This window comes from Gavialis gangeticus, unplaced genomic scaffold, assembly GCF_001723915.1.
Source record: "Gavialis gangeticus isolate Ggan-Ray unplaced genomic scaffold, GavGan_comp1, whole genome shotgun sequence".
NCBI lineage: Eukaryota > Metazoa > Chordata > Crocodylia > Gavialidae > Gavialis > Gavialis gangeticus.
In genome coordinates this window covers 264,272,388-264,281,680 of record NW_017729032.1, presented here as the reverse complement: position 1 = coordinate 264,281,680, position 9,293 = coordinate 264,272,388, and the positions used below count along the sequence as shown (strand labels likewise).

Here is a 9,293-nt window from a genome sequence, read left to right as displayed (position 1 = left end):
TGCTAAGCAAAAATGTCTGTTTGGGGATAATTCATCCTGGAAAAGGCACCATAAGAGGATGTTTCCTGATTTAAGAGGCTCTGATATATGTGGGTATTGCAGATGTTTAAAAAAAAATGCTCTACCAAAAGAAGCAGCATGTTACTTCCACCCAGCTCTGCTGTGTCTGTATAGATCAGGCGCTTCAGTGGGGCTTTTTGGTGCTTTTATCTAATAGCTGATTCAATCAGCTATAAAATAAAAGCACCAAAAAAGCCCCACTAAAGTGCCCAATCTATGCAGATGTCAGGTGAGTTGGGTCCAGCTAAGACACTGCCTCTTCTGGGCATGTGCAGGGCTTAGCGCAGGAACACGCCAAGTTTAAATTAAAGAGGAGGGTTTGATTTTGTTTTTTAACATCTGCAAGTAGCTTGTATGATTAGTCATATGTGATTGTTTATGGTAAAGGGAAATATGATTGCTTATGGTAAAGGGAAAACAGAAGTTTGTCCCTAAGAAATGTGCATATTTTCCTCCATTTTTTCAATTTTATTTTTATAAAGTCAATGTGCAATGTAAAGACTTTCCAGCTGCCTCAAACAATAATTGAACCCTTGCAGGTAACATCCACGTTGGCCACATCTACATGAGACACTGACTGCACAGTAGGCCATGACTACTATGCAGTAGCGCTGCACAGCAGAAAGACGCTACTGCACAGTAGTCTCGGGCTACTGCGCAGTCAGCTTCATGAGAAAAGATGTTCCACAGCACTACTGCACACTAACTCTGGTTACTGCATAGTCATTTAAATGAACATTTAAATGACTCCACAGTAATAACTGCACAGTCAGCATCTCATGTACACGCGGCCACTGAGCACGTTTAAATTAATCCCATATCCTACCAAATGTTTTGTAGAGGACCAGCTGGATTTACACATATGGTAATTGCTAGCTCTGATATTAAAGTTGAATAAAAATGGAAAAGAGGCTAATGGCTTGAAAACCTCTTTGGATTCCAGAAATATATGATTTTTCTGGCAGGGCAAATTCCTAGCATTTGGAGCCTTCCAAACAACAGTAGGGCAAGAGAGGTAGTTAGCTGTGTTAATCTAAAGTCAGATAGAAGGCAGGGCAGAGTGTCTGTGGCAGAGCACCTTTGGGTGCCTGCTTGCAGCAGGGCCCCTGTGCTGCCTGCCACTCAAAGGGCCTCAGTAGGCAGCAGAGGCAGCTGCAGGTGGCTGCACTCCCCAGTCAGGAGTCAACAGGAGACTGCCTGATTGGGGAAGAGGGCTCAGCTGATCGGAATAAAAGCAGGCTGGAGCAGTAAAGCCAGCATCAGTCGCTGCAAGCAGATGGAGGCAGAACATTGCCCAGTTGCCTCCCTAGTGAAGGGTGAGTATGGGGCACCTGAAAGCCTCAGTCCCTGCTGTCTTGTGGGTTACCCCTGGAGGGGAAAGGCTAGGGGAGCACACCCAGATAGAAAAGCACAGGGGTCCATGCCCACTGAATGGGGCCTAAGGTGGGGTCCAAGTAGTTGACAGATGCCTCAGAGCCAAAGCAGCATAATGCCCAGAAGGGTCCAGGTATGTCGACAGATGCCTGAGGCCTGAACAGCCCTAGGCTGAGTTAGTGGGGCCCAGGTAATTCGTCAGACATCTGAGATCCAGAGGCCCCAGTGAGGGGGCAGAGTTGCAGGGACTCAGTGGCTGTGTAGAGCAGGCCCTGAAGACCGTGTGAAGGGCTGCATAGTAGCTAACTGGTATAGCTGGAGTAGAGGCCCCACTGAGAGGTGTGAGTTAAGGCCCAGGCATGTCCAAGGATGCCGGAGGCCTAGTTAGGCCAGAGGCCAGAGTGGCCCAGAAAGGGGCCTGGGGAGTAATGGAAAATTTGGATGCCATCTGCAAGGCATGGGACATAGTATAAGAGACGGTTTGGAGCTGTGTAATATGCCCTTGGCATCAGGCTTTAAACTGGGCAGCCTTCTGCTTTAAAAATAAACAACTTATTGTTTACATCAAGGCATGGCAGGAGAGTATATGCGGGCAGACTGACCAGATATGGAGGTGAGCCAGCATGGTGACCGGGCCCGATAGTTACCCTGTTACAGTAACCCCTTATAGACTAAGTCAGAGAGGCATAATGTTTCATAAGCAACAGCTTACTTCATCAGACAAGTCAGAGATACAAGAGTGGAGACACAAAATGGTGCATCAGTTTCTCTGCAGGAAGGTGTGGAATGGTTCCCAAAACTGCCTAGGAAAAACAATTTTTCACCTTGTACTGTTACTCATTTACTCTCAGCTGAATTTGGATAAGACGTATTTTTCTGTGCCTGTATTTCCAAGTGATGAGGTTCATAATATCTACCTATTTCAGGCCAGGAAGAGACGGACAAGCCGCACCAGCACGGAGCACCTGTGCAGTTTGTAAGCCACACTTATTTCCAGTTAAAAGCAGCACGGGAGGACGACATCATCCCAGAACGCTGCCCAGCCGAAATAAAAGCCGGCAGCAAGAAGACCACAGCAACAGTGCTTCCCGCACCGGGCACGGGCAATGCTGGTGACCAGCAATGGATCTGGGGACAGACCCATTGGAGGGGTCCACAGCGAAGAGATGGAGTGAGAATGGTGTCAAGAGACTGCAGGAGCCACAGACGCCGGGTCAGTGAGTGGAAATGGGTCAAAGCCCTACCCCCTTGTCCTTTCTGTTAATTTCTTCTTTTTCTTTTACTTTCAGGGATCGCCCAGAGGGACCCCAAGACGAGGGTGAGAGCTACAGGCAGCGTTCTGGGGTTAGGAGCGGCTGGGATAGCACAGCAGTCGGCCGAGTTATAACGAAAGACGAGGCAGAAGAGCAGGAACAGCTTAACATCCCAAAGAGATGTAGGGCTGGGAGAGGTCATCTGTAGCCCAGCCAACAAGAAGAGAATGGGAGTTGACACCAGAGGGCAAGCCATCCGACCATCAAGTGGCCATCCTAGAGGCTGGCGCATGGATGGGGTGTAGAGGAGTTGGAGCCACAGGAGAGTTTCTGGGTTTCCCTCGGGGAGATCGTGGGCATTCTCTGAGACCACTGGGACAAACGCAGAGGCTAATCCCAGACACATGCTCCAAGGCAGCACGAGAGCCCCTCCTTGAGACCAGGTGGGCACATAAAGTATACCCAGAAACAACAGTGACGGTCCTGATGAGGATGGTAATGATATTTCTCCATTTTGTTTTGATTTTGCAGTTATTCTGCGAATGCCATCCTAACTTTTTGCAGTGTTTTTCACTTTAGATGTTTAACATGTAAATATTTTTCTCTTTAAAGACTCCAAATAAATAACACCTACCCCCCCAAAAATATTGTGATTCATTCTGTTAATTGGTAGAATGTACACTTGAACATCTTGTAGATATCTCAGGTGTTGAATAAAACATTGACTTATTTCACACCAGCACAAAAACTATTTTCAACACCCTTTGAAAGTAAATGGGGGAGGTAATGTTTCCTGCACTTAATGATTTTTCTTTTTTTAATTGTGGCATGTTTAAGAGCGATAGTTCAATTTTTATCTACACGTGGAACAGGGTGATCACAATAATATAGCTGAACTTTGACATTTCCTGCAATGTGGATATTAAAGATTGTGAAGTTTCCTTTTGGTTACTGGGAAATGCTGCCTTGGTACATGCTTGTGTGGGGGAAGGACTGAATTACCTGTCCAAAGGTGGCAAAAATGAGAGGCGAAGAGTGAGACTGAGCGAGCAGGCTTGTAATTGTTAGCCACTTTAAAACAGGTCTTCCAAATTATGCATTTTTTTGTGATCTGTTTCTTGTTATATAATACGTAGAATTGAAAATACATATCAATTCAGCCTTTTTTTAAACTCCTGTCTCATTTCAATCCGAATTGCTTTCAGTCCCGGTGTCCACTTATTTCTACTAGGGCTTTCCAACTGCCCTGCTGAAAACTGAAATAGACAACAAAATACTTAAAGCTCCTTTTTCTATGTTTCACGTAGAAATTTCAACCCTGGCTGACCACAACTCAAGTTGCTAAGTGTAAAAGACTCCTATATTAGCATGGAATACCACAAGACCCCAGATAGAAATAAATTGTGTTATGCCTGGTATTATTTTATGTTTTAAATTAACATTGTGGTCTGAATTGCACCTTAAGTTGTAGTCACATGTAATACCACCTATTATTAATGGTGAAAGGCATTAGAGATCGTGACCAGAAGTTTCCCAGGGATTTTCTGGCAATAGGAGTCCATTTGTTAAGTCCCCTTATAGCTGTGCCCTGAAGCCTTTGCCTCTTGGGCTAGGAATAATTTGGCTGTGAAACTATCAGGAGATTTTTCCCAGGCAGCTGGGCCTCACCCAGGGAGAGGTCCAAGTTCAGAGCCATTTTGATGAGTTGGTGGAAAAAAATAGTAAAGGCAGTGGCTGGAGAATAAGACATCAGAACAAAGTACCTTTGCATAAAATTGTTGCATCTTTCTTCCTAGTGCATGAAGTTGGCAACGAGATGGGCTACTACCTTGATTACAGAAGTATCATCTAAGCCCTTACATTGGAGGGTCTCAAACTTTTCAGTCTGGGGGCACTCCTGGATAGACTGGGGTGCCCCTGAAAAATGCCAACTCTTCATTCTTTTCCTTTTCATTCTTTTTTTTTGCCTACCAAAACATAATAGAGCAGCTCTGCAGCAAAGAACACAGAAAAGCCACAGCAAGGGGTTCCTATTTGAGATCTCTGGGCGTCTCTTGGTGTTGTCTTTTTTTAGCGTTGCCTGCTGTTGCCACCTTTTTTTAGTGTTGCCAACTCTTATGAAATATAAAAGAAAGAGCTAAGTTTTTCACAATCCCGAGGGGTAGACTTTAAGAGCAATGCCAAAAATCATGAGAGTTGAAAATACTGCGGCACTTACATGGCATGGTGCTCTGGGGCACCCTTGAAAGGATCTCAAGGGAACCCCAGGGTGCTGTGCCTTGAGATCCAGCCCTGCATGGTGCTCTGGTCACCTTGGATAGGCTTCCCACATCCAGTTGACAGCTCTTGAGAGCAGGGGGCTGCCTGTTACAGAGGCCTCTCACCGCTAGAGAAGCAGGTCACTTTTACTTGCTGGGTGGGAAACCTGTTTCCCCCCTCTGCCCAGCAGGGTGGAACCACCCTGCCCAGCCCCATGCAGGGGTGGTGGCAGGGGGATTAAAGCTCGTGCCCTGGAAGAGACTGAGACCTCATCCGCTTCACTACGCATGCGCCCGCCACACAGGCCCTTCCACCCGAAGGGAGCAACACCCAGCAGAGCACGCTCTTTGCGTGCGCAGGCGCAGGCGCGGGGTGGTCTGGGGCGCACCTGCCTGCGTTGAAGGGGCAGGGAGGGCGCGCCCTATGAATATACGCATGCGCAGAGAAGTCTTATGGGCTCCGGCTGGATCATACGAAGGAAGGACGCATGCGCAAGCGCATGCGCAGTGTCTCCGGCAGGCGCCGCCGTCTCTGTCCCAGCCCTTTCTTTCAGCTGCCACGTCCGGGCGCCGGACGGGACCGGGCCGGAGCCAGCGGGGCCCAGGGTAAGCGGCGGGGAGCCGGGGCGCGGGACTGAGGACCGGCTCCTCCATACCTGCGCAAACCGGCCAGGCCTGGAGCGACTCCCAGGGGTATAACCCCGGGAGTGAAGTAAGGGAGAGCACTGTGACGTTAGCGTGGGTCAGGTAAACGTCAGCGTGTCGTGGGCTCGTTGCTCATGGCAGTTAGAGGCAGTAGGCAGACCAGGGTGGAGAGGTGCAGTGAGGTATCCTTCTCCGGTACCTGTGGCAGGCCAGAGATGGGTGATGAGCTATGCAGTGAGATGAAGTCATGCTATGAGGTCACAAGATGAGACGATCTCATGCGATGAGATGAAGTCACATGATGAGCTGGTGCTCTTGGGTGGGTGTGCAGCTGAAATCAGACAGCAGTGCTAGCCCTCATGTTTCCTGTAGAAACGAGCCAGCTGCACGTTGCAAGGTGATGGACACCACCATTTAGATTAAGGGCGACTTTCGTATCAGCTTGCTGCTTTTTTTCCCATTTTGGACATCAAGATTAACACACCTAACAGGGGGTTTTTTAGGTTTTTTCCATCTCTTTTTTTAAAAGGGCCTGGTCCACGTAGCCTTGTTTTGCTGGTTGAACTCAAGTTCTGGAAAACTCAAGCGTGCCCCCACTCAGGTTCCGTGTGGCAGCAGAGCCCTTCTTTCTGCTGGCATGTTAATGTCGCCCCCTTCTGAAAGAAGGCTTCTGTTGCTGCCTGAAAGCTGGTACAAGTTTTGGATAGAGGTGCCCAGACTTTCTGCTGACTGCCACAGCCACCTTCAGCAGCTCCTGCCCTCCTCGGATGTATTTTGAACCCTGCTGGCATAGTTGAAGAAATGGAGCTATGTGGTTTTGGCAGATATGTGTGTACTGTGGTGGTTTGGCAGGGTGTAACTTGGACATGGTCTAAATTAAGTTTAGATTGATATTCAGATATCATGAATGTGTATTTTCAGAGCAGCATCAGGGTTAGTTACTTTGGAGCCTGCAAAGCTGAGGCTTTCCCTGTGTGAATAGATGCTGCTTTGGGCCAGCCCCTCCCTTTTTTTTTTTTTCTTCCCTCCCCTTGCCATAGAGAAATCGGCTTTGGCTGCCTGATGGATTCACAGCCTCTCTTGGCTTCTAACGAGTCCTGTCAGGGAGGCCAGAGCTACATGACTGGCTGATGGGTTCAGTTTCAGATAGTAGATTGAACAAATGACCTGAGTCATGGCTCCCCAGCAAAACCTAGCACCTTCCCTTTATCCCTATAGCAGGAATTACCACATCTTCCTGTTACATTAGCAGCGTACAGATGTGCATAGTTTCACTGAACTCTCTGCAAATGTAAGGGGAATTGTGAATTGACTTTCTTGGGGAAGGAGCCCATGAGCAGGGCCCCTCCTCCTGAGTCACTTTCATTCTTTTCGGGTAATCTGGTAATAGAGCAGGAACAAGATGTAGGAAGGCATTCTTCTTCTGTTTTACGTTTTCTTTTGGACATGGAGTTCCCTGTTCTGTTAGGTGGCTGCAGATCTCTGGCCCTGGTTGCCACTCTTTCCTTTTGTTTGCTTTGGTTCTTTTTTCCTCTGAAGACATGACATCACCTCTCTGTTCTCCCAGACAGTCTCTGCCATAATGCTTCTTTGAGGACTTTGACTTAAGTCAGAGTATAATTCAAATTTGGAAGGTGGGCTATTGGGCTATAATACTGCAAGATCAATTTAAAACTTTTAATTTTGTAAAACTTAAAAACTTTGGATGTTGATAAGCTGGAAGTTACTGTAACAAATATTTTAAAAGTGTGTGCGCGCCTTATGAGGACAAACTGTGAGGTATGTTTCATGAACTTCCAGGCTGTTAGCAATGGCCATACAAAATTTTGACATGTTAATACTTTTTTGTTAAGAGCTGTGTAGGGCTGACCTACAAGCTTCATAGATACAATTTCACATTTAGCCTTCACATTAAAGTGTCTCCCTTACCTATACAATTAAGATACCAACCTTTTCATTTTAATGTAATATATTGAGAAGTATGTTGTTCCAGTGAGGCCTGGCAGTAAGCTAACCTTTTTTTGGCTTTCTGATGCAGTTTTCATACCCTATCACTGATTACCCATGATTCTTGCAGTTCATGGCGGGACATCTGAACGTTAATTTGAAGTGAAGCAGGGAACCTGACCTACAATCCAGCAAATCTTTAAGACTGACAAGGTAATAATAAAAATATGTTGGTGGAAAGAGGTAAAAGAAGACATGGTATTATGCTGGATTCTACTTTTTTTTGTAAAAAAAATCTGTTGTAAATACTCATGCTCTCTCAGATAGCTTTGTTCAAAGACAAAATGCTTATGAGAAGTTTTGAGTTGAAATCTCGGGAGTTTAAATTCTTCTCTCTACAAAATATGAGCAATGCATTAGCATAGCATGGACTTCATCCTGTTGTTCCACAAATTTCTCAATACTTGATGGGCCAGTTATCCCAGTTGGTTTGAATGTGCTGCTAACAGTGCTAAGATTGTGGGTTTGAGTGTTTAGGTGCCATTTCTTTGTGCACTTGCACCTGACCTAAACTAATGTTAGATAGTGTTTGCTTCCTCAAGCAAATTCATAGATTCATAGATTCATAGATTAAGGGTCGGAAGGGACCTAGTAGATCTTCTAGCCCGACCCCCCGCCAGGGCGGGAGAACAACAAAAACCCCAAAAAGAGAAATGGGACTCAAACGAGTCCAGCTAGGTGGGCATCCAGCCTCTTCTTAAAGACCCCCAGGGTAGGGGCCAGCACCACTTCCCTTGGAAGTTGGTTCCAGCTCCTAGCCGCCCTAACGGTGAAGTAGTTTTTGCGGATGTTCAATCTATACCTACCTTTTGCTGAAATGGGTTCAGCAAAACAGTTAGAAGAATAAATCTCAGAGAAACTTCCTAACTGTCCTGCTCTTCAGACAATGAAATGAGCTGCCTAGAGAAGTTGTGGAATTCTCTTCATTGGAGGTTTTCAGGAGGCTAGATAAGCATTTGACAGGGGTGGTTTAGGATTAGCACATGCTGCATCCTTGCATTCATATAGTTCCTATTCCCACACCTTCAGCTCGTGAACATGATTCTAGTTTTGAGTGACAAGTTAAGTCTACTTTTTTTTTGAAAGGGGTCACTGTGATAAGCCAGTCAGAATAAATTTTGTCTTTTAAGCTGGTGAAAGTGCATTTGGTTCACGTAAATCACAAAGGAACAGAAGTCATGGGTTTCAATGTATGTTTTGGTATCTTGTCCCATGTCACACCACTGCTAAATATGCAATAAGCATCAAGCCAAAACTTAGTTAAGGCCTTAACTCAGTAACTTCCTCTCAAGTTTCCATAAGGCTGAAAGGGTTGCTGTCCTTAAAATAATTAACTTGAAGCAAATTTCAGGTTTGTGTTAGCACTCTTCTGTCTAAAATAACTGAATTACAAATAATTAACATAGTTTTATCTATGGTTGATTAAAACATAAAGCTATGAGAAGCAAGAATTTTTGGTGAGGAGAGGTGACCTGAGGAAGAGCACGTGGTGCTCGCAAGCTTGTCCAACAGCTTTCCCATCTACTAAGTTGGTCCAATTAAAGATATCACTAATAATCCTTGCCCCTCATGTTTCCTGGACCATCACCTCAAGAACAATACTCCAGGACTAGAAACATAATACAGTCCCTGTTTTAACAGGGATGCCCAACTGTGTCACTTGCAATGACACAGTTGGGCATCGCAAGTGACACAG

The 9,293-nt window shown here is 45.9% G+C and overlaps 1 protein-coding gene across 2 annotated transcripts in view; it reads left to right on the top strand.

The window, feature by feature from the left end:
* The first annotated feature begins 5,443 nt into the window (after positions 1 to 5,443).
* TFG (TRK-fused gene) overlaps positions 5,444 to 9,293 on the top strand; it is a 44,176-nt gene continuing 40,326 nt past the window's right edge. For both annotated transcript variants that reach the window (XM_019523735.1, XM_019523734.1), the window contains exons 1-2: positions 5,444 to 5,551; positions 7,668 to 7,750. The gene's annotated coding sequence lies outside the window, so the exon portion shown is untranslated. The remainder of the gene's footprint in view (positions 5,552 to 7,667; positions 7,751 to 9,293) is intronic.